Consider the following 25929-nt stretch of genomic DNA (forward strand, 5'->3'; position numbering starts at 1 on the left):
CAGTCACTGTCCATCTGCGTAGTAAGATGCTGTAAAATCACTACTTGTCTTCTCTGTGTTGCACAGCCCTCCCCGAGGCCCCCACGCACTATACATGCTAATTGTAATGCCCCCGTTCTTTTTCCCCGCCCTTATCCCTTCCTTCCCACCCATCATCCCCAGTCCCTTTCCCTTTGGTAAGTATTAGACCATTCATGGGTTCTGTGATTGTGCTGCTGTTTTCTTCCTTTAGTTTTCCTTTGCTCTTATACTCCACATATGAGTGAAATCATTTGGTACTTGTCCAACTCTGCTTGGCTTATTTCAGTGAGCATAATACCCTCTAGCTCCATTCATGTTGTTGTGAATGGTAGGATCTGTTTTTTTCTTATGGCTGCGTAATATTCCATTGTGTATAAGTACCACATCTTCTTTATCTATTCATCTACTGATGAACATTTAGGTTGCTTCCATATCTTGGCTATTGTAAATAGAGCAGCGATAAACATAGGGGTGCATCTGTCTTTTTCAAACTGGGCTACTGCATTCTTAGGGTAAATTCCTAGAAGTGGAATTCCTGGGTCAAATGGTATTTCTATTTTGAGCATTTTGAGGAACCTCCATAGTGCTTTCCACAATGGTTGAACTAGTTTACATTCCCACCAGCAGTGTAGGAGAGTTCCCCTTTCTCCACAACCTCACTAAAATTTGTTATTGTCTGTCTTTTCGATGATGGCAATCCTTACTGGTGTGAGGTGATATCTCACTGTGATTACAATTTGCATTTCTCTGATGATTAGCGATGTGGAGCATCTTTTCATGTGTCTGTTGGCCATCTGAATTTCTTCTTTAGAGAACTGTCTCTTCAGCTCCTCTGCCCATTTTTTAATTGGATTATTTGCTTTTTGTTTGTTGAGGCGTGTGAGCTACTAATATCTTTTGGATGTCAATCACTTATCGGATCTGTCATTTATTAATATGTTTTCCCATACTGTAGGATACCTTTTTGTTCAATTGATGGTGTCCTTTGCTGTACAGAAGCTTTTTAGCTTGATATAGTACCACTTGTTCATTTTTCCCTTTGTTTCCCTTGCCCTGGGAGATATGCTCATGAAGATGTCACTCATGTTTATATCCAAGAGATTTTTGCCGATGTTTTTTTTTAAGAGTTTTATGGTTTCATGACTTACATCCAGGTCTTTGATCCATTTGGAGTTTACTTTTCTGTATGGGGTTAGACAGTGATCCAGTTTCATTCTCTTACATGTAGTTGTCCAGTATTGCCAGCACCATCTGTTGAAGAGACTGTTATTTCCCCATTGTATGTCCATGACTCCTTTATCGTATATTAATTGGCCATGTATGTTTGGGTTAATGTCTGGAGTCTCTATTCTGTTCCACTGGTCTGTGGCTCTGTTCTTGTGCCAGTACCAAATTGTCTTGATTACTGTGGCTTTGTAGTAGAGCTTGAAGTTGGGGAGCAAGATACCCCCACTTTATTCTTCCTTCTCAGGATTGCTTTGGCTATTCAGGGTCTTTGATGGTTCCATATGAATTTTTGAACTATTTGTTCCAGTTCATAGAAGAATGCTGTTGGTAATTTGATAGAGATTGCATGGAATCTGTATATTGCTTTGGGCAGGATGGCCATTTTGACAATATTAATTCTTCCTAGCCAGAAGCATGGGATGTTTCCATTGCTAGTGACCTCTTTAATTTCTCTTAAGAGTGTCTTGTTGTTTTCAGGGTGTAGGTCTTTCACTTCCTTGGTTAGGTTTATTCCCAGGTATTTTATTCTTTTTGATGCAATTGTGAATGGAATTGTTTTCCTGATTTCTCTTTCTATTCATTCATTGTTAGTGTATAGGAAAGCTACAGATTTCTGTGTGTTAATTTTGTATCCTGCAACTTTGCTGAATGATGATATTAGTTCTAGTAGTTTTGGAGTGGAGGCTTTAGGGTTTTTTATGTACAATATCATGTCATCTGCAAATAGTGACAGTTTGACTTCTCCTTTACCAGTCTGGATTCCTTGTATTTCTTTGTTTTGTCTGATTGCCATGGCTAGGACCTCCAGTACCATGTTGAATAACAGTGGGGAGAGTGGGCATCCCTGTCTTGTTCCTGATCTCAGAGGAAAAGTTTTCAGCCTCTCGCTGTTCAGTATGTTATTAGCTGTGGGTTGATCATATATGGCCTTCATTATGTTGAGGTACTTGCCCTCTATTCCCATTTTGCTGAGAGTTTTTATCATGAATGGATGTTGAATTTTGTCAAATGCTTTTTCAGCATCTATGGAGATGATCATGTGGTTTTTGTCTTTCTTTTTGTTGATGTGGTGGATGATGTTGATGGATTTTCAAATGCTGTACCATCCTTGTATCCCTGGGATGAATCCCACTTGATCATGGTGTATGATCCTCTTGATGTATTTTCGAATTCAGTTTGCTCATATTCTGTTGAGTATTTTTACATCTATGTTCATCATGGATATTGGTCTGTAGTTTTCTTTTTTGGTATGGTCTTTTCCTGGTTTTGGTATTAGGGTGATGTTGGCTTTATAGAATGAGTTTGGGAGTATTCCCTCCTCTTCTATTTTTTGCAAAACTTTAAGGAGAATGGGTGTTACGTCTTCTCGGTATGTCTGATAAAATTCTGAGGTAAATCCATCTGGCCCAGGGGTTTTGTTCTTGGGTAGTTTTTTGATTACCAATTCAATTTCATTGCTGGTAATTGGTCTGTTTAGATTTTCTGTTTCTTTCTGGGTCAGTCTTGGAAGGTTGTATTTTTCTAGGAAGTTGTCCTTTTCTCCTAGTTTTCCCAGCTTGTTAGCATATAGGTTTTCATAGTATTCTCTAATAATTCTTTGTATTTCTGTGGGGTCTGTTGTGATTTTTCCTTTCTCATTTCTGATTTTGTTGATGTGTGTTGATTCTCTTTTTCTCTTAATAAGTCTGGCTAGAGACTTATCTAATCTGTTTATTTTCTCGAAGAACCAGCTCTTGGTTTCATTGATTTTTGCTATTGTTTTATTCTTCTCAATTTTAGTTATTTCTTCTGTGATCTTTATTATGTCCCTCCATCTGCTGACCTTAGGCTTCATTTGTTCTTCTTTTTCCAATTTCGATAATTGTGACATTAGACTATTCATTTGGGATTGTTCTTTCTTTTTTAAATATGCCTGGATTGCTATATACTTTTCTCTTAAGACTGCTTTTGCTGCATCCCACAGAAGTTGGGGATTTGTGTGGTTGTTGTAATTTGTTTACATATATTGATGGATCTCTGTTTTAATTTGTTCATTCATCCATTCATTATTTAGGAGCATGTTGTTAAGCCTCCGTGTGTTTGTGAGCCTTTTTGCTTTCTTTGTACAATTTATTTCTAGTTTTATACCTTTGTGGTCTGAAAAGTTGGCTGGTAGGATTTCAATCTTTTGAAATTTACTGTGGTTCTTTTTGTGGCCTAGTATGTGGTCTATTCTGGAGAATGTTCCATGTGCACTTGAGAAGAATGTGTATCCTGTTGCTTTTGGATGTAGAGTTCTATAGATGTCTATTAGGTCCATCTGTTCTAGTGTGTTGTTCAGTGCCTCTGTGTCCTTACTTATTTTCTGTCTGGTGGATCTGTCCTTTGGAGTGAGTGGTGTGTTGAAGTCTCCCAAAATGAATGCATTGCATTCTGTTTCCTCCTTTAATTCTGTTAGTATTTGTTTCACATATATTGGTGCTCCTGTATTGTGTGCATATATGTTTATAATGGTTATATCCTCTTGTTCGACTGATCCCTTTATCATTATGTAATGTCCTTCTTTATATCTTGTTACTTTCTTTATTTTGAAGTCTATTTTTTCTGATACTAGTATTGCAACCCCTGATATTTCCTCTCTGTTGTTTGCATGAAATATCTTTCTCCATTCCTTGACTTTTAATCTGTGCATGTCTTTGGGTTTGAGGTGAGTCTCTTGTAAGCAGCATATAGATGGGTCTTGCTTTTTTATCCATTCTATTACTCTGTGTCTTTCAATTACTGCATTAAGTCCATTTATATTTAGGGTGATTATTGAAAGATATGTACTTATTGCCATTGCAGGCTTTAGATTTGTGGTTACCAAAGGTTCAAGGTTAGCTTGTTTACTACCTTACTGTCTGACCTCACTCGCTTATTGAGCTGTTATAAACACAGTCTAATGATTATTTCTTTCCCTTCTTTTTCCTCCTCCTCCATTCTTCACATGTTGGGTGTTTTGTTCTGTGCTCTTTTTAGGAGTGCTCCCTAGAACAGTCCCTGTAAGATGCCCTGTAGAGGTGGTTTGTGGGAGGCACATTCCCTCAACTTTTGCTTGTCTGGGAATTGTTTAATCCCTCCTTCATATTTAAATGATAATCGTGCTGGATACAGTATCCTTGGTTCAAGGCCCTTCTGTTTCATTTCATTAAATATATCATGCCATTCTCTTCTGGCCTGTAAGGTTTCTGTTGAGAAGTCTGATGATAGCCTGATGGGTTTTCCTTTGTAGGTGACCTTTTTTCTCTCTCTGGCTGCCTTTAATACTCCGTTGTTGTCCTTGGTCTTTACCATTTTAATTATTATGTGTCTACGTGTTGTCCTCTTTGGATCCCATCTCTCGGGAGTTCTGTATGCCTCTGTAGTCTGAGCAACTATTTCCTCCCCCAGTTTGGGGAAGTTCTCAGCACTTATTTCTTCAAAGACACTTTCTATCCCTTTTTCTCTCTCTTCTTCCTCTGTTACCCCTGTAATGTGGATATTGTTCCTTTTGGATTGGTCACACAGTTCTCTTAATATTGCTTCATTCCTGGAGATCCTTTTATCTCTCTCTGCATCAGCTTCTATGCATTCCTGTTCTCTGGTTTCTATTCCATCAATGTCCTCTTGCATCTTATCCATTCTGCTTATAAATCCTTCCAGAGTTTGTTTCATTTCTGTAATCTCCCTCCGGACTTCATCCCTTAGCTCTTGCATATTTCCCTGCAGCTCTGTCAGCATGTTTATGATTTTTATTTTGAATTCTTTTTCAGGGAGACTGGTTAGGTCTGCCTCTGCAGATCCTTTCTCAGGTGTACCTATCTTGGACTGAACCAGATTTTTTTGCCTTTTCATGGTGATAGCAGTGGCTGTAGGCAGGTTGCCAGTATGTCAGCTGGAAGAATAAAGTCCTTTCCTGCTTCCTGGATGCCTTTCGCTTCTCCACTGCCTGTGACGGTTACCCGCACTCCTTGAGCAGCCACCGGGTTGGTCCCCTAAGCTGCTGTGGGCGGGGTGCCCATCAGAGCAGCGCGGAGCCCTGTGGGGAGTGACAGGAACGCCAGGTGCACTTCTCCTTGCTAGCATTGACCCTGCCAGTTAGCTGTGTGGCAGCAGCAGCCCCTGGGTCTGGCCCGGGCGGCTGTGCATTGGGCCAGGATTCCAGCTGGCTGCTGGGAGTGCACCCGCTCCCCGCTGGCTCCACTGCAGGTGCGCGCGGGGCTCCCCCATGCAGGCCTCTACCGGGGTCCGCACCAGTTTGAGGAATGACCGGCAGGCCACCTTGCGCCATGAGGGGCCTCAGAGCTACACTGCCTCCCTGGGGTTTAGGGCGCCTAAGTTTCCCCAGTATTCCCAGCTGCCGGGACAACTTCGTCCAGCTATGGGGTCCCTGTCACTTTTAGATTTGCAGAAAGCACTCACTTTTCTTTTGTCTCAGGGACGCTGGTTGCGGGGACCTGCCCACAGGTTTTGCTTTTCCGTTTCTCTAATATCCAGCACCCTGTGCACCCTGTGTCTGCATTTCAGGTGCGGATTTCTAGAGCTGGTTGTTTACCAGTCCTGGGCTTTCACTCCCTTCCCATTCTGACTCCTTTCTTCCCGCTGGGTTTTGAGGTGGGGGAGCATTCGGGTCCCACCTGGCCGCGGCTTGTATCTTACCCCCTTCATGTGACGTTGAGTTCTCACAGATGTAGATGTATCCTGGCTGTTGTACTGAATCCCCCGGTGTCTCTTTTAGGAATAGTTGTATTTATTGTATTTTCATAAATATATATGTTTTGGGTAGGAGATTTCCTCTGAACTACTCACGCCGCCATCTTCCTGGAGTAATTTTCCCATTGGCCATTTGTATCAATAATTAAATCATGTAATTTTGTCTCTTTGTTTATATTCTTTGTTATCTCACAATAAGTAAAATTAGTATGTTCAGAGTGGAAAAGAATCCCAAAGAGCTTAGCTCTCATATTCTATACATGTGGATATTGAAACCCAATGATCCTAAGTGGTTGGCCCAAGATTGTACAGCTCAATAATTACATAACCAGGACTAGAAACAAGTTCTCCTGAATCTTTATTCAGTGCTCCCTATTCCATGAATATGTGTCAACTAAGTTTAAGAAGATAATTAGAGAGATTTATGGTATTGTGAAGCAGACGTGAAATATGCCTAAGCAGTACCCTGGGACAATACCATAAGAATGTTGTAGTCTTTATCAGGCATCACCTAAAAGGCAGCTAAGCGCTAAACTATTGTAGAAAGTAGGTATTTGTAGGGTTGTTTGTCAAGGATTTCAAAATCCCTAAGTGAGTCACTGTGAGTAACTTCTGGCATGAAACTATTTTTCTGAGTCATCTATAAACTCGAAAAGCCCAAGAGGCATATCTGATGGGTGAGCAGAAATGGATATTGACTTGGATTTTAATGAAAAAGTTTCCCCATTCTAGCTGATGATTCATGTGATGAAATTTCTCTTTTTCTGATTTCTCTGCCTGTCAGTCCATTCCTGTAAAGGTCACTGTTGAATGGGTCAACATCATTTTGTTGACAATTTCTAATAGTATCAAATTGTACTGCTCACATATTGTCACATAGAAGGAAAACCTTTTCTCAACTATGAGGATCTTTTGTCTTCATTATTATCATTTAAAAGAATGGTTGCAATCCTTTAGAAATTCGAGTGCAATCTGGGATTATTTGATGTGCCAACCTTGCTCCCTCAAAAATATTCTATGAAATATATTTATTTTTAAAATTGAAATTTATTTTATGGAATTTGGGAGGCTATAATTGTTCATATACTGAAGTGTTATCAAATCATTCTTTAATGTTATCTCCATTAAAATCCAAATCTCTCTCCAATATTAGAATTATTTTCCCCTTTTATGTAAAGGGAGTCTGAAAATATTAAGGATTGATAGCATGGTATCTTTCAACCAAATATATCTTACTATTACATATGTTTAAATTCTTTGTTATCCCACAATCAGTAAAATTAGCATGTTCAGAATGGCAAAGAATCTTGAAAAACTTAGCTCTCATATTCTATGCATGTGGAAATTGAAAATTATTTCATTAACCTATGGAAATATAATTTTTGACACAAGTCAAAGCTCAAGTGACAGAGTGATAGAATTCCAGAGTCAGCATTTATATGAATTGTCCAAGTATTTTGCTTGTAGGAGATGCTATTTTTCTGATATTTTTTCAGAGAAAAAGTTAACACTGGAATCTCTTCTTTGGGTTTTTAAAATTGAGTATAAAGACAACCATAAAATATGTTATTCATTTACATTTTTTATCCCATCCTCTGGCATACTCTTGAGGTCTCTGAGAGGTTCCCCACCTAGGTTATGAACAAACTGAAAAATAAAACACAGGCAAGGGAGACAGAGAACCAAAATATCACCTTTATTACTGATGGAGTGTAAGTTGAAGGATGTACCTTTGGTTTGGTTAATCAGGTACACTCACTAATAATAAACCCTGGAATCATGCAAGTGAATTCACCCATTCATAGCAGCACTGAAGCAGGTCAGGTCCCCTTTTCTATAGGGGCAGAGCACACTATGTCACCCTGAAGGCAGGCCTAGTCCCAAAAAAGGAGAAAGAAGGAGCTTAGCCAAGCATGCCAGTTGTTTACCAATCACATAAGTCATTCCAAACAATGTGGGGCAGAGTGATTAAAAGGAGTGTCAAGTTGCCAGGAGTGTGTTTACAAAACTCTCTCCTTGTGGAATCCAGGGAAGTTGGGAAATGGCATCATTCCCCTCTAACATAAACTATGCAAGATTTGACCCAAGTCTTAACAGTGCTTTCTCTATATATACTTTCATTTTGTCATCATTCTCTTCTGCTCTTTTACCACTTCACCCTGATCTCGTTCTATTTACCACCAGGGCAAATAGGGCTCTTTTTGCTTCTTTGGCTCAAGTGGATGAGGTCATGGAAGGCACATGGAAGCTCCCCAGTCTTTAACAAAACAGTCATGGAATTGAATGGGGAAGGTTGTGGTAGCAAAATGAGATGGGATATACAATATTTTGGTAAGGAACAGAAGCAGGTTCATCCAGAAAGAGCCAGAAGAGATAAGTCGGTAAATCCTGATAGTGGCACTAACGTTCTGTCATTCTCGTGTTTTCTACATGCTGAAAAAATGTTTTGCTTTGTCCAAGACATTGCTTGACTCACACAAGTCAAACCATGTGGACAAAAAAATCTAAGGTCCTTCTAGCCAAAAATAGCTTGAGCTAAAAGATATAGAATGAGTACAAACAGTTCTCATATAGGCATACTCCACATATATAGATAAATGGAATATAATAAATGAATTGTAAATAACTCCACCAGGTCCATAGTATGCTATTTTAGAGGTTTAAAATGTCATTTTTAACAACAGTCATTACAAAGATATTTTCCATACTACAAAAGCTCTGCACTTTAAGAAGCTAGTCTGCAGTAATAGTATGTTATTAATGCAGGTAAAATGTCCAATCTTCTACAAAAAAAGAGACAGGGGAGAGAAAAACTAATCAGAGTGCAACTTTTCACAGTTCCATTCTCCTATCATCAAGTACAAACTCTTTCAATAGTCCTTAACGCTCTATGCCAGCAGACCTCTGGGAACCACTACCTTACAAGCCATGACTTTATGGTCATTTGCCATGTGATAATTCTCTCTTCCTTTGGGAAAACAGGTATACTTGATTAACTCCTCAGTAAGAGGTCTTCATATATAGGCCATTTCACTCACAATTAATAATTTAATATTATAACCATGAGAGGAAAATGTCTGGCACTGTATTCAAAATCTTAATACCTTGTTCTCTTTATCTCACAATTGATAATTTAATATTATATCCATGAGAGGAAAATGTCTGGCACTGTATTCAAAATCTTAATACCTTGACAATACCTTGTCAATTAACTTATGTACAAAAAGGAAAGAAGATGAACTTGCGCCCTAGCACTAGATTGGGTTTAAAGAGAATCTTCTGGGTCCCCAGACTAAGATAGGGAGAGTGGAGTATAGAGGGTGTGTCTCCAATGTTTGTACTTCTGAAGTATTTCAAAGAAAGAGAAATTAATAGAAGAAACCTGAGAAACCAGAACAGATATTACCTGATTAATACTATTATCTTGAGTATAAAACATAAGGACTGTTTCTAAAAAACTCATTTGGTTCATATCTGTGTCTTAGAGTTGTAAATCTAGCACTTTCTGCCATAAAAATAAAAGACTAAGTTAATTAATTTAGGGCTTGGCAAAGAGAAGTGAGTTTTCTCTCAAACACTCCTTCTCCATCTTCAACATCTTACTCTAAGCCATTTAGCTTGCACATATCGAGTTTTAACTTTCATATATTTTGCAAAATCTTCATAACTGTGCTATGAAGTAAACAAAAAGCTTATTCTTTCAACTAATTTATTACTGATGAAGATGCTTCTATTTTTTACCTCAAGGCTTCCTGAAAAAACTGTGCTTCCTGGCAACACAGTCATAATGGGAATTGCACTATAAAACCATTTGTACGGCCTGAAATTAGCTCTACATATGTGTTCTTTTGGAATTCACTGGGCTGATCTTTCACAGAATCATTAATAAAAAATTCATTGCCTCAAAATCACATTCATTATATAATTGTGTTTATTTCTTATATGCCATACCACTTCATCAAGCAATCCTCCAGAAATTTAGAGACTCTAAAACAGAATTTCTAAAAACTTTAAGAATCCATGGTGAATGGATCTGTTACTTCTAAAGTATCTTGTCTTTATTAGCAAGTTTCCATACTTTCACTGACTCATACTTACTCTCAGTCCTAAACACTGAATCTTTCAACAGTCTCTAAATTAGACTGGGTTTGCCTAATGGCTACCTTATACTCCAATAAACAAATGTGATGTATTTTTAGTTTACATAAGTCTCTCCTCATTAAATTTATGCAAGGTGTGTACATTAAGTTACTGGGTTAAAAGATGTTAGCAATGGAGTCGAGCTAGAAAACATTAATGATATTCCAACTTAGCTTGAATTTACAATAACTCAGGCTAGGTTGGTAGCTGCGAAAATGAGGAGAATATTTTTAGAGGGGCTTCTTAAGAACAATATATTAATATATTAAATGATGTGATATTATCTGTAAAAATTATACACAAGCTTTCTTTGGAAAATATCTTTGAGAATATTCTCCTTGTTATCTATCACTTACAATTCACCTTTCTGTTCCTAGCAATAAACATCATAACATATTTTAACTATTATTACTGAGCACACAGACTGGAGAGTCAAAGTGTGAATCCCAACTCCTCCATCTTTTCACTTTACATACTTGCGTAGGTTACTTTAAGTTGCTGAGCCTTCATTTCCTTCAACTATAATCTGTTAATAATGAGAATAATACTTCAAGTAGTTATTTTGAGGGAAAGTAACAGCAAGTACAGTATCTTAGTGAGCATTTACTGAGTGTCTGTATGCCAGGTACTGTGCCAGGCACTTAGGTTCTCATGGAGTCCTGTCAGTAATCTTCTAAGACAGGTACAGGGTGGGGGGCACTCCAAGATGGCAGTGCACAAAAACCCCTATCTCACCTTCACCCATGGACACACCAAATCTACAGCTAGATATGGGGTAAGTCCCACTGAAAAAGAGCTGAAATCTAGGTGTACAGCTTCCTCCACAAGAGATGAGAGGGCCACAACAAGACACGTAGGAGAGTTAGAGACATGTTCTTACCAAAGCCACACCCACAGCATGGAGACACACAATTGGGAGGGATCTCACAGGCCCAGAACCTCACCCTGAGGAGTGAGGGTTTTGTGTCTCACAACAGGTACTCCAACCATTGGGACCTGCACCAGAGAGACAAGGCCCCAAAACATCTGGTTTTAAAAAACAACAGGGCTTATATCCAGGGACCCAGGGAGCTGTGAGGATCTGAATACTCCTTTCAAGGGGCTTGTGCATGGACTCACTTGCCCCAGGAACCAGAGCACAGGAAGCAGCTTGAGAGGTGACTGGATTATATGTGAAGGTAATTCAGTTGCTAAACTTGAAGCATCTGCCAGAGGGGTAAGTATTAGTAGGGATTTTCCTCAGGGATGTAGGCACTGGAGAGTGCCACTTTTTGCACTCTCCCTCTGCCCTGATAGGGCAGGTGGCTGCATGCAGATATAACCTTGCTGAAACTCAGGATATGCTCCACCCCCAGTGCTCTTCTCTAGCATCACTCAGACTGCAGTTCTTCCCTGCCCCCAGTGCTTAACCCAGGCCTCACTAAAGCCACAAGCATCCCCTGCCTCCAGCATTCTTCTCCAGAATGGCTGAATTCTCAGGTGGGCCAGTGCCAGAACAATCTCACAGCCTCACTAAAGCAGGTGGGCAAATACAGTCCACACAGAGGATGCCTCCTGATGCTCTGGTTTTGGCAGCCACAGGGGGATGTGCTTCTAGACCCCATGGGACTCTAAGAGTCATAAAGACAGCTCTGGGCAGGATACCATACCCAGGGCACTATACAGACAGCCGACTCAAACACACCCACAGTTGCTTATGAAAGAGGGCCATTAATTGTCCTTGAGCATCAATCTGAGGGACATGCTTCAGGTTTGCCACACAGCTAAAGGCTAGAGAGGTGCTCTCAGGGTACATAGGCAGGGAGACACCACCTGTGCATCTTCTCTTGGCCTCACCATAGCTCTCTGGTACCTCCAAGAAAGGAGCTTTTACTTTCTGAAGTCCTGATTCTTATATCAGTCACCCAGGGAACACTTCCAGATCTCCTGGGCTGGAGATCAGTAGGGTGTACAATTGTGGTCCCACAGGGCTGTATATATTTGTATATTTTAAAAGCTGCAGCCTGGCTTCCAATTAGCCTTAATCTAGATGCTGACTGAGATGATATGCCTTTGAAATACTGACAGATCCTGGCACACTCTCAGCAATGTGGAGCTATGAAGAATAAAATCAGGATACTTAGGCAATCACAAAGGTTTGAGAGACAGCCAAGAGCTGGGTCAAGGTTGAATATAAGCTTTACCTCCCCCACGGGGACACTCCATCAAGACTGGGAGAGTTAGCTGTTTTGCCTGGTACATAGAAACAAAGAGTTGAGCAAAATAAGAAAGCAGAGGAATATGTTCCAAATGAAAGAACAAGACAAAAACCTCAGAAAAAGTTCTTAATGAAACAGAGATAAGTAATTGACCTGAAAAAGGGTTCAGAGCAATAGTCATGAAGGAGCTCAATGAATTTGGGAGAAGAATAGATAACTACAGAGAGAACTTCAACAAAGAGATAGAAAATATAAGAAAAGTGCCAAACAGAAGTCACAGAGCTGAAGAACACTATAACTGAGCTGAAAAATATACTAAATTCAATAGCAGACAAGATAAAGCAGAACAGGTCAGTGACCTGGAAGACAGGGCAGTGGAAATAACCTAAATAGAGCAACAAAAAGAAAAAAGAATTTTAAAAAGTGATGATATCTTAATAGACCTATGGGACAATATCAAGTAGAAAAACATTTATATTATAGCAGTCCCAGGAAGAGAAGAGTGATAGAAAGGGACAGAAAATTTGCTTGAAGAAATAATGCCTGAAAACTTTCCTAACCTAGGGAAGAAAACAGCCACCCAGGTCCAGGAAGCACAGAGTTCCAAATAAGACGAACCCAGAGAGACCCATACCAAGGCACAGTATAACTTAAATGTCAAAAGTTAAAGAGAGAATCTTAACAGCAATGAGAGAGCAACACCTAGTTATGTACAAGGGAACCCCCATGGAATATCAGCTGATTTTTCAGCAGAAACTTTGCAGATCAGAAGTGAAGGGCATGATGAATTCAAAGTGCTGAAAGGAGAGAACTTCTAAGCAAGAATGCGCTACCTGGTGAGACTATCATTCAGACTTAAAGGAGACAGAAAAAGTTTTTCAGACAAGGAAAAGCTAAAAGAGTTACCACTAAACCAGCCTTACAAGAAATGTTAAAGGGTCTTTCTTAAGCTGAAAATAAAAGGCACTAATAACAAGAAAACATATGAAAGTAAAATCCCACTTACATGTGTAATCTAAAAAACAAAACAAATGAACAAATAAAACTCATAGACACAGAGAACAGATTTGTGGTTAACAGAGGGGAAGGAGGTGGAGGGTGGGTGAGAAGGATGAAGGGGGTCAATTGTATGGTGACAGATGGTAACTAGACTTATTGTGGTGATCACTTGGCAGTGTGTGCAAATATTGAATTATTATACTGTATACCTGAAACTAATGTAATGTTTATACCAATTTTACCTCAATAAAAAATTAAAGTAAATAAGATAGGTATTAATCTCCCTCATTTTACAAATGAGGAAATTGAAGCTAAGAGACGAGTTACTCACAGCTACAGAATAGTAAGTGGCAACTTCAGAATTGGAATGCGACCCAGGCCTGTTTCGTCACAAAGCCCAGGCACCCCTTCCCACTATCCCACTTTGTTTCTTAGGTGGAGAGAAATGGATTTTGGCAGGAAAGATGGAGTGGCAAAGACCAAACAAATTGATTGGAAAGAAGAGTAGACATTGATTAGTTCATTCACACAGTCATTTATCAGATACTTACCGAGCCACTTCTATGTGACTGTGTTATACACTGAGGATACACAGCTTTTTTAAAGCCCTTAAAAAAGGAAGAAGAGAAAGGAGAAATCTGTACCTGGCCTCGAACAGCTACTTACCTTAACGCATGTGGGACAGGAGTAGATAAAGGGAAGCTGTTTATACAAAAGATAACTTCTTTTTTCTTTCTTGTTCCCAGGCAGAATGTACTTTAGAAGATGGGTGCTGTAAGATGAAGGGAACCAGCTGAACTGGTCTCCGCAATTCACCTCAATTCAAGCTTCCAAGGGAGAAGAAATCTCTTGAGACCCAGTGCCTGAAGGATTGGCCATATAAGATACTAACATTCTGCCATGTCATTCCAAAACTAGAGGAAATTTCCCCCTTTTAACAGTCTTCATATAAACAAATAGACTGAGTATATTTTTAGAAGTTTAAGAAGGTCAAACAATTATTTAAGTTGTTTTAACTTTTTTTTCTCATGTCAATTTTCCCAAATGCAACAGATAAAAGAGCTATTTCAAAAGCCATGCCAAAAAAAAAAAAAAAAAAACCAGCCCTCTTAAAGCTAAGAGATCACAGGACCAAAATCACAAGGTGGTTTTTAAGCTAAGGCTACCATTCCATCAGTATTCCTCATGAATTTTTTTTTCAGCACAGGGTTTAGCTAGCTGCCTGCATTCACAGCATGAAGTATGTTTTGTTAAGATTCTTTTCAGTTAAATGGCATTACTGTTAGGTAGAAAGACAGAAATAAGCGGGATGGAAAGGAGAAAGGGCCCCCCAAAGATGACTCAGGGAGTTGATCAAATAGAACCAGAAAGCCAGAAATGACTCAAAGAGTTAATCAGATGAAGCCCAGGGTCCAAGAATGACTCAGGAAATGTCCAGAGTCCCCCCAGATAAGAAACATGAGAGGCACAGGCACAGCACAGCCCCTGTCCCCATTTCACCAATCAGAACAAGCCTAGAGAGCTGACCGCTGTCAATCAAGGAGCTCTCTGCCCTGCCGAAAACCACATAAAAGCAGCCTCAGAATGAGCATCCGGGCCTGCCTGTCTTATCTTAGGCAGGCCCACTCTGTTACTCTCCGCAGAGTGTATTAAAACTTACTTTGCTTTCTTGACTTTGGTCTCTCGACTCACTGTATCTGACTTCCCTGTGACACCGAGACGAGTCCTTTCCTTCCTAACGTTACGACAAGAATATGGGCAAAAAACAAATTTCAAAAATATGTAGCCCATTCCATCCTATTGATTACATATTTCTGTGAAATAACCTGAACCTAATCAACAAGCTGACTGGTCAAAGGGTTATTACAAGTAAATATCATGGAGAAGGAAGAAAGATGTGGAGTATGAATGGGGACAAAGATGACTATAGAAAAACTCATCCCAAATTATGAAGAAAAGGTGTCCTACTGAAATGGATGACTAAGTAACACATTTTCCTGCCTGGATCTCTTAGCTTGTAAGTCATTTGAATGTCAAAGCTGCCAAGGTCATCTTTGACATTGTGTGTGTGTGTGTGTGTGTGTGTGTGTGTGTGTATGCACGCGCGCGCCCGAGTAGCATGTGTGTGTCTCATTTGATAGTCCCAGATTTTCAAAAGGGCCACATGTCCCAAATTGCTGAAATTCCACATAGAGCTCTACATAATGTAACCCTGGGTACAAAGTGAAATCACCCAGGATAAGGGAATTTCAGTACTCACAAGTACTACAGTTAATTTCTGAAACCGAATGTACATTTCCTCATAGAATATTTCTCTGGAAAAAAAGTATTTTTGCCTTATCTAAGTAGGAGAAGAATAAGATTTAAATACAGAAATCACCTTTTTATTTCTGAGTATTTCCTTACTTTCCCTAACAATTTTCTTTGGTGGCTAATTCATCTTCCCTAGCTTATAGTGCCACCTATTGGTAAATCAGAAATAGTGCAGATTTTAGAATAAGAAGTATGCTTAAAGCTCACTTGTTAGGAACGTTTGATCGACAGCAGATACAGCTCCATGCTTTTGCTTTTAGAATTACTTATCCCCAGGAAAAGGCAATATTTAATGACTTTCATTCTTTTTCTCATCCGAAGTATTTGATTCGGGTGTTCTTGGTAGCAGTTATTTAGTACGTTCTTGTCGTTTGATCTGCGGAACCACAATAAAAATAAAAATGGATGATTTGAGCTTCTATAGTAGAGCTTGCTGGTTTAAAGGAAGAATGAGGCAAGACCTCCTTCTTCTCTGTACATGAAGAGAAAGCTTCTTTAGGGAAACTGTCTTTCCTAAGGAAATAGCAGATCAGTACACATTTTTGAAGACCTATATTTGTTAAGTTTTACACATAGCCTGGGGTGAAGCTACAGGGGTGGATGGAGGGGGTACCAGGTGGCACATAAGGAGAATTTATTCTAGAGCCCTTTGTATCCCTCATCTCTGTAGGGTAGCTTTTTAATTCTCCGAGTGCAGGGCCAGGGACCCACTCCTGGCACCTGGGCAATTTGAATGTGTATCTCTAGGGTTTGTTCCCTCCCACTAGGATTGTGAGACAAGGGATTGAATATGAACAATTTAGAGAAACTACTTCCTCTCCCTCGATCAGGGTAAGAGGTTCCATTAGACTTTTGCTGATTTCAAAGTAGTCAATAAAGCCTAAATTGCCTGTTGAGAGAGAGATCTGCAACAGGATTCTTCATATCTCTGCCAAGCATCATATCCACATTGAGAATTAGCTGGGAAAAAGGACTAAATATAGGAGGAATTACTAAGTCCGAGAAGTCTAGGAACATTCCACTTATATAACCTTCCTCCTCTATCACCTCATCCTTTCTCCCCACCATTAATAATTGCACTTATTTTAGGATGGATTAATAATTAAGTACTATAAAAGAAGAATCTGTTACGTTATTTTAAAAGCTAGCAATGTTACACATGTGTACAAATAGGTGTCTTGTTCTCCAGTATTGAAGGACATGATTGTACTCAGAGAAGAAATGTTGGATGATAAACAGTCAAAATAATTTATCTGATGTAGTCTTCAGAAGACTGAGAGCATATGATAATTTTAATAACTCACTGCCACTATTAAACATTAAAGTTATTCATTACATGGAAACTAGAAATAACTAGCACACTGGGGAGATGTGCTTAACTTTTAGCCAAGGGACTATATCTTGAAAGGAATTTCCTTCCATTTTAGATCTCTAAAAAAGTAAGGCAAATATCCTTGACTCATTTAGATACAGACTTTCCCTGAGTGTTGACCAACCAGATGGTTTCTAAAGACCCAGTAAACAGAGCCTCTGTGGATTTACTTAGGCACAGGGGAATTATTCTTTAAAGAACAGACAGCCCAGAAAATGCACTGGGGCAATTACTCAGCACAGCATCCTGATATCTCTTCATAAGAAACAGAATGCCTTTCGTATTGAAACGATGCCTCTATGACTAGAAAATGCAATGATCTGAGCCCCTCAAAATCAAAGAGCTGAAGAGTTGTACTTGTAGAAAATTTTATATGAAGTTCTTATCACTCAGGTTCACTAAACATTTTCCCAAAGGCACTGAGTGAAAACTCTAGTAGTATTAGGAGAAACAGAGTTTAATTCTCTATTTGTCACTAAAAAATAGGGTTGCTTTCATTGATTTAAAAAACGTGGAAAGAGGAGAAACTTATTCTCAGAGTTGAGCATGGGATCATTCACTTAGGACTCTTGGGGATAGTCTTTTTGTTAAGTGAGGCAACAACAAAGGTAGCGAGCATTTATTAAGCATTTGCTATGCTCCCAGTGCTGTGCTGAAAGCTTTTGATCCAATAATACAAGGAAGATAAGATCATCATCATCATGTACCATGTAATTTGCCCAAAGTCACTCCTTGAAAAACTGGCAAAGCTGATACTGAAACGCAGATCCCTCTGATCACAAGTCAATATGCTATATGACTTTGTCACATGAAGGTTAAGCAGGAGGTGCTAAGGATGAACAGTTCTGGGAAGGTCTGCAAAACTTCCCAGAGGGTATAATCATCTGAGCTGAGACCTGAAGGACGAATAGGAGTTAATCAAGCAAAGTGGCAACATGAAGAATATTCCAGGCTAAAAGAAAAGTATGAGAAGGCTTAAAGAGGAAAATAGGGCTTGTTTAAAGAACTGAATAATTCAACATGACTGAAGCACAGTGTTTGAGAGGGGTAGTGACGCAAAATCATGAGAAAAGATTAGAAAATCACAGAGGACATTATTTGCCAAATTAGAGAATCTGGAATTTATCACGAAGGCAGTGGGAAACCCATTTAAAGCAGACAAGTGACGTGATCAGATCTGTGTTTTATAAAACGTTCACTCTGGATCAAGAGAACAAAACAGATGGGATGGGGCAAGGCTAGAAATAAGAACAGTAAGGAGGCTGTTTCAATTATCCCTTAAATAAATTATGGTGAACAGAACGAAGATAGTTGTTGAGGAGATGGAGACAGAGAAACAGATTTGGGAGATATTTGGGAAAGAGACTGACAGGACTTATAGACTGAATGTGGGAGATGAAGAAGAGGGATAAGCATGACTTTCAGCTTTCTGGCTCAGATTTGTGGTAGACAGAAAAACTTGGACTGAGAGAAAGATTTTGGAGATTATGGATTTATATATACCTGCTGTAATCCTCTCTGATGAGTCGTTATCAGCCTTTGCAAAAGATCCCATGGGGAAACTATGAATTTCCTACAGAGCTAGAATATTGGAGTATCTTTTTCATGTGATTAATATTCACAGGGTACACTGTACCCATATGGTGTTAGGCACTGAGGAGGGATAACAGAAAAAAGCACAAGCTACGACATCTTCTCTCTAACACTTCACTGAGAAGACAAAGATACAAACCTAAAAATCTATGATCTTATGGATAGGACTGCCAGAATAAGTGAATATATAGCAAAATCAGTTAACACTTTTTTAGATTAGTAGTATACTACTCTGCATAGGCTGGTTGCAGCTGCGACTTAACCCAGTAGGAGTCTACTGCAGGTTTAGGCAAGTCTCCAGAACAGATGTTCTCAACAGGATGACTAGAATTCTAGAATATTTCAGTCTGAAGGTGCTTCTTCTCTGGCAGAGCAAGCCAGGAAGTAGACTTGGAGGTGGGGGTGGTGTGGGCAATAGCAGAGAACTGTAATCATCCTGTATGCCCAGAAGTGGAACGGAACCAAATATTGTTGAACAGCTGTAATGTCTAGAACACTGCGTGCCAAGCTCTAAAGTAAGTCCCTTGTCAATATTAAGTTTAAATTCTTCTCCCCCCCAGATAAGTTAGGCAGCATCATCAGCCCTGTTTTACAAATGTAGTAACATTCATAGCATGCTTAAGGAACTCACCCCAAGTCAAGTAGCTAATAAATGATAGAATTGGGATCTAAATCATGAGTATGATGGATCTAGAGTGCTGTCTCTTACATGTTCTGCTATGATGATACATGTGACAACTGTTCTACTTATTCAAGAGGCAGAAGAGATCAATACAGGGAATTGCACATCATAACCTGGACTTGGGAATGAGCATGGTGTGTTTGGGGAACGTTGAGGACAGTGGTTTCCTGAAGCAGGGTGTTGGTGCTGGGAAGTAATGCAAAATAGGGTTACTGAACAACAAATCCATCTGAATGTAACTCAGAATAGTGGCAGAGTGCATGTGGAGCACCTTCATGCTCAGCTGCCTCACACCCAAGCAGTGCCATGGGAGCTGCACACCGCCCTTCCCCTGACCAAACGCACAGCAGTGTGCACACACATATGTGTTTTACTGTGTGGAAGCCACAAAGCTGCCATTAGAAGTTTGTTCCTTTGCTCTTAAGGCAACAGATCAGTCAGTAAATATACAGTGAGTCCCTCTGTGTGCCAGACACTATGCTTAGCCTCTAGTGACTATGTTAGAAACATCATGCTAGTGACACCATGGTGTACAACAACCAAAAGCACAGTCCCTTCAACATATAATCTAGCTATTATCCTCTATCAGTCACAATTATTTGATCACAAGTAACAGACAATCACTGTGGAAATTTAGGCAAAAGGAATTTTTTTTTTGAAAGAGCAGGACAACAGAAGACTACAGATCTAATTTTAGAAGGAACTGGAAACAAAGGATAGCTCTTGAGACTTGGAAGCAAACTGCAGAAACACAGTGATGAGGGCTTCACCAACGTTAGGAGTGAATGAATGTCAACTGACTTTCATGTTTGTTGCCTTCTATTAAAAAAATCAAATTCCAGGAACCGACCTCCTGACTTGTCTACCCTGGGCTATATGGCTGCCCTCTATTTAGGAAAAGAGAGGCCGAGTTAGAGCACCACCAAACTGTATCCAGTAGCGAAGAGATGATTCCTCAAAAAGAAACTGGGTGCATTTATGAAGAGTAAAGGGTTGCTGCATATCTAAAAATCAACTAACGTTTGGTACAAACTTGCTAAATTATGTCCTATGAGTGACAAAATTTTTTCCCATCAATACATCCTTAACAATAAAGGAAAGTAAATTCTCATCCCATTATCTGGTGGCATACCCTACAATAGCAGCCACAGAACACAGACACACAGAGGCACACAGAGCTCCTCTTAGCTTTGAAATTCATATGAATTTTCCATTCTACCTTATAAACTATATATCTTCATGTTCATGCAGTTTGGAGAGGACATTTAAACAACTATGGTGCTTGTAATAACATTTAACACTTAGTGAGCCCTTAATCTGGAGCCTAACATACACACATTTTTTCATAATAGACATAACTGCATACATCATTTTTTAAACAGAAACTGTTATCCCTATTTCAGATGAGGTAACTGAGACTCAGAGAGACTCAGCAACTTTTGCACAGTTAATAAATAAGTGGTGGATCCAAGATTTCAGCCCAGCCTGTGAAATCTAAAGCTTGTGCTCTTTCCATTATGTTATCTTACATATTTATAATTTAGAAGCACTTTGTTTTTTGTTACACGTAAATAGCATTACTTCTTTGGGGCATATTAGTAATGATAACTTTATTGATCTTTCATTATTCTAAAATTTCAAATAAAAAGCACTCAAACTATCACTGCACTAGAGGCATCTACTTTTACTATAATTGGTTTGGGAATGTTTTATTCATGAATCTAAAAATAACTTCCTACTCTGATAAAATGACTTAAAAACCTACTCCAATAGCATCATACTTTCTCAATTAAAATTTAATGCCTATTTAATATACATATTTTTTTATTTATGGAATTAAAGCAACAGTTCCTTTGCTTTTAACCATCTCAAAATGATAGAACAGTATCTTCTTACGCAGGCTGATCACGAAAGTCAACACCAAATTCCTGAGAATGGTAAATTCTCCTTCAGTCTTACTGCAATGCATTTCTGTAAAAATACACTTGAAAATGTCTCTTTACATTCACAAAGAAAAAAATCAGAAAAATATAAATTCTATAGAGTGTCTAGTGCTAATCTTTACTTGGCAATGAGAATCACCACAGTGGTGAAAAGTGTGGATAAAAATGACATCGTGACAGTTGAGTGTTCCAATATTTTGAATTCTAAAGGATTTATAAGAGGAAAATGTCTCTTTCACAGTCCAAATGAGTGCTTTTCACTGAAGAGGGAAAAATGAAGCCATTAAAATAGTCTCATTTCTCCAGGAAAATATTTTATGACTGTGTCTACAAGATGCCAAGGCATGATTGATTTGGTGATTTCAATAAGGTTACAGAACTTGTACAATTTAGTGAAAAAATGAGTCAGAATGGTAATTTGGTTTAGTGGGGCTGCTTGGTTGCCTTTTAACCTTCAACTGGTACAGTGTGTATATACACATACAACCTGAGTCATTTATCTTCTCTCAATTTATCTTTCAATGTGTCCCCACCATAATCCATGTCATCAAACACACCAATCACAATGTGAAGCTATGAAATCAATGTCAAGTAATTACCATGAAGATGTTCGTTTCTCGTATAGGTTGTAGAGATGAAAACAGAAGTTGACTATAAAAGAAAAAAACAGTACCCTGGCAACAAAACAAAGCCATAGTTGGAAAGGATCTATTTCAAATCAACTAATATTTACCTTTTTAGCTTCTTTTTCTAATAAGGGTATTTTAATCTGAAACAAGTTTTTCACTCCATTCCAAACAATATTGTGCATCAGGACAGGGGTGAGATTACATTTCTATTCTGCTGAAAAAACTGAAAATATTTACATCTCCCTTAATAAAACAGCTACCAAAAATATAAGCTAAAAACAGACTTGTATGTATGTATTTTCTTAAATAAAAAAGAGAGGACTGAAAATTGTAATTATAGACCACTACACATATTTGATTTGTTTGTTTACAGAAAGGAACATATTGATAAAGAATATGAATCAAACATCATAAAGCAGTAGCTGAGTCTTGAAACACTGTGAAAGAAAAAAGAGCATCCATATGGAAGAATAAAAAAAGCATAATAGAAAGGTTGGGTCAAAAGGTCAGAACCTGTCAGCAACACCTGATACAATTCAATATAACCTACTTTTATCTAAATAACATGAAAGAGAAATCACACTACCTAGGGGAGGAGGATGACTATCCTACACTACAGAAAGTCCATGATATTTAATATTAGAGGTCCTTAGCCACATTTAAAAAGAAATAAGTGCAATACTAAACAAACACATCAGCAGAAATACCATACATTTTTTCAAGAAAAACCACCTACTCTATTTATACTTCCCCACATATTCTGAGATTGTGTGCATGTGAAAACTGTGTTCGTTTACTTTTTAACTAACCCAGCTTATTGATTGTAGAGCACCTTACACTATGGCTTTAGGTTGATCTTGAAGGAGAGAGTATTTTCCTACATTGTCACTCATATTATCAACAACAATTGAGGCCCTCTAGTCCAGGATCTACAACCAAATGGCCTAAGGAGAGGATGAATATGAGATCAATGTTTATGAATTTCTCAGGTAAACCCCGTTGAAACAGGTCTATCTCCCTTTTTTCCCTCCTTTTTCTTTATACCAATACTTACTGAGAGTCTAGTCAATACAGATCACTGTGCTGGGTACTGTTAGGGATGCTTTACTCAAAAATAGTATGCTTCCTTTGGTAGCACACTGGCCTTCTCTTCTTCTTCATTTAACTAAATGTAGAGAAATTAAAATTATAAAATCATTGTCCATAAGAAATTGTTACCAGTATAGAGGTTAAATTGGATAGAGTTGGCCTCTCAAAGAATTCTAACTGATAAAATGCCCTATGTGGATAAAATGAGAGTTCCTGTGGCCAGGATTCTCACCTGGCCCTGGTTGACTAGCTCACTACACACCTGTGGGCAATACATGACTGTTGACTCTATAAAAAGAGCTCCACCTAATGCTCTGGGCACGACACGGTGGCAGGGCTGCAAGGCTTCAAGAGAGCAGAGCAGAGGCTGCAGTGGTGGCAGCATGGAGGACAGAAGCCCAGAGGACAGCTGTGCAGACAGAGGGGCCCAGAGGCAGAGACCAGCTTGCTGCATACAGACTCGCTCTGAGTGGGATTCTAGTGACTCATCTGCCACCTGGAAATAAAGTTGGAAATAACCCTTTCACCCCAAAGAGCATTCTGCTGTCAATTTTCTTTGGTAACACTGAATCCATAGCAAACTTGCCCAGGGCTGAAACCCATTGGCCAAACAATTGGCGGAGTCGGCAGGACTCACTGTTGACCAAGGAAAAAGACAGGCTGCCCTTATGGGAGGGGTACTTCAGCAGGCTGCCCCTGTGAATGGGGAAACAGTGGATCGTCCCCCAATGGGTATGTGGTCTGAGGTGACTTGCCTCCTAGAGGATTGGGCCCTACCCCAGGACTGGAGGCAAGTGGAGGTGACATCTGAGGCAGTAGGGGTGGCTCTTGATATAGTAAGCAGATCCTTTGAGAAACAGAGTGCCCATGAGGCAGCAGGGACTGTGGGTTGGCTGCTTCTCACAGTCTTAAAAAAGTCTGCAGAGGAGACCCAAGAAATGGCAGCATGAGAATGCGAGCTGCAAACTTCAGTAGATTCCCTGAGGAGAGAAGAGGCATTGTTGCAAGAGGTGGCACGAGAACGTGAGCTGCAGACTTCTGTGGATGCCCTGAGGAGGTAAATAGTATTGATGTGGGAGGAGGTGGCATGAGAATGCGAGCTGCAAATTTCTGTGGATTCCCTGAGGAAGAAGATGGCATTGATGCGGGAGGAGGCAGCACGAGAGCACTGGCAGCAAGGTGCCACTGGAGACAAGACGGAAACGTTGCCAGATGTTCTGAAGAAGGAAGAGGCCATCAAGGAAAAGGACAAACTCCTGAGGGAAGCACAGGCGAAGGTGGCACAAGAACATCAGCTGTGAAGCATTGAGCTTGAGCTAAAGGTAAGAAACCTTCTGGAGACTGAGGTAGCATTGCTACAAGGCACAGTAGAAAAGGTAAAGTTTGTAGCAGAGGAGGCACTCGGGGGAGGGGAGAGAAAGGTGCCATCAGCCCCAGAAATGGAGGAGCTGGAGAAGGATGAAGGGGTGGTGCCGGAGGCACTGGCGCCTCCTGTATCGAAAGCATGCCCAGTGGTTGTAAAGAAAATAAAGACCCAGCAGCTGAAAGTTCCCCAAGGAGAGGAGAAGACCCCTCCTCAGGTCGTGGAGCACTCTATGGTCTGCCCCTATACTCAGGCTGAGCTGGTGGATTTGGGCTCCTGGTTTAGACAGAAGCCCTCAGAGTCAATATCAGCTTGGCTTCTGCATCTGTGAGACTTAGGGGTGGATGGAATTGTTCTGTCGGGATCAGAGATGGGAAAGCTGTCTTCCCTGACAGTGCAGCCCACCTTGAGGCAGCGATTACAAAATGCGAGGTGACACATACAGTAGCTGAAGCAACAAGAACCTGGAAAGAAATAAGACCTGTTACTCACAGAAGGAATTTGAGGGGCCTCATGAGGGTTACGAGGACCAGATGTGGGTTGATTTGATACAGGCAGGAGTAGATGGAAGGAAATTAGATGGGAAGCCAAGTAGGATCTTACTGCAGCAACAGCAACAGCTGAAACCAGAGCAGCAGTTCCAGCCATTAAAACCAAAGAGGCAGAGGTCAGAGACAGAGCCATGAGTCCCACCTGTGTGTCTGCAAGACTTTTTGCTGGAGAGGCTGGAGAACAATGTTTGAGCTTCCTTGCACAGGGACCATTGCAGAGGACTAAGGGCACATAGATTGAGAGGAGAGAATCCTGGAGGGGTGGAGTGTGGATAAAATGAGAGTTCCTGTGGCCAGGATTCTCACCTGGCCCTGGTTGACTAGCTCACTGCACACCTGTGGGCAATACATGGCTGTTGACTATAAAAAGCTCCGCCCAGTGCTCTGGGCATGACACGGTGGCAGGGCTGCAAGGCTGCAGGAGAGCAGAGGCTGGAGTGGTAGCAGTGCAGAAGACAGAAGCCCAGAGGACAGCTGTGCGGACAGAGGGGCCCAGAGGCAGAGACCGGCTTGCTGCATACAGACTTGCTCTGAGTGAATGGGATTCTAGTGACTCACCTGCCACCTGGAAATAAAGTTGGGTATAACCCTTTCACCCCAAAAAGCGTTCTGCTGTCATTTTTCTTTGGTCACATTGAATCCATAGTGAACTTGCCAGGGCTGAAACCCATTGGCAAGACACCCTAGTAATATCATAGCACAGAGTTGTGGTACAACTAATATGAGACTTTGTCTTGAGTCTCTCCTGGTCTGCCCAGATTTCTGTCCTTTCTCTTGTACTGTGGAAAATTATTGAAGTGGACCAGATTCAAATCTGGTCTTTGACCTAGCTAACTGAGTACCAAAAGCTCATTTTTCTTAATATGATGGACAAAGTAGTGGTTACTCCAGGCTGAATGGAGGATGCAAAAAGCAGAACCTTTTTTTTTCTCATCATCCTCTCAGCCTATGCTAAGCTAAAATGAAAGCTGCAGGGAGGTTTTTACTAAATGTTAAATGGTCTGTTTATATCTTAATCATCTACACATCAAGTCTCAAGCACCTGTAATTTTCTCAACTACAACTTGCTAACTTATGAAAGAGTTGTATGCCATTAGTG

At 40.0% G+C, this 25929-nt stretch overlaps 1 long non-coding RNA gene across 1 annotated transcript in view; it reads right to left on the reverse strand.

Moving 5' to 3' along the window:
- LOC118929467 (uncharacterized) overlaps nt 1-23311 on the reverse strand; it is a 64563-nt gene extending 41252 nt beyond the window's left edge. Inside the window, exons 1-2 of the long non-coding RNA XR_005031582.2 lie at nt 15816-23311; nt 13962-14067 (exon numbers count right to left, since the gene is read on the reverse strand). This is a non-coding gene — a long non-coding RNA (uncharacterized LOC118929467). The remainder of the gene's footprint in view (nt 1-13961; nt 14068-15815) is intronic.
- Nucleotides 23312-25929: the final 2618 nt, after the last annotated feature.

This window comes from Manis pentadactyla, chromosome X (assembly GCF_030020395.1).
Source record: "Manis pentadactyla isolate mManPen7 chromosome X, mManPen7.hap1, whole genome shotgun sequence".
Taxonomy (NCBI): domain Eukaryota; kingdom Metazoa; phylum Chordata; class Mammalia; order Pholidota; family Manidae; genus Manis; species Manis pentadactyla.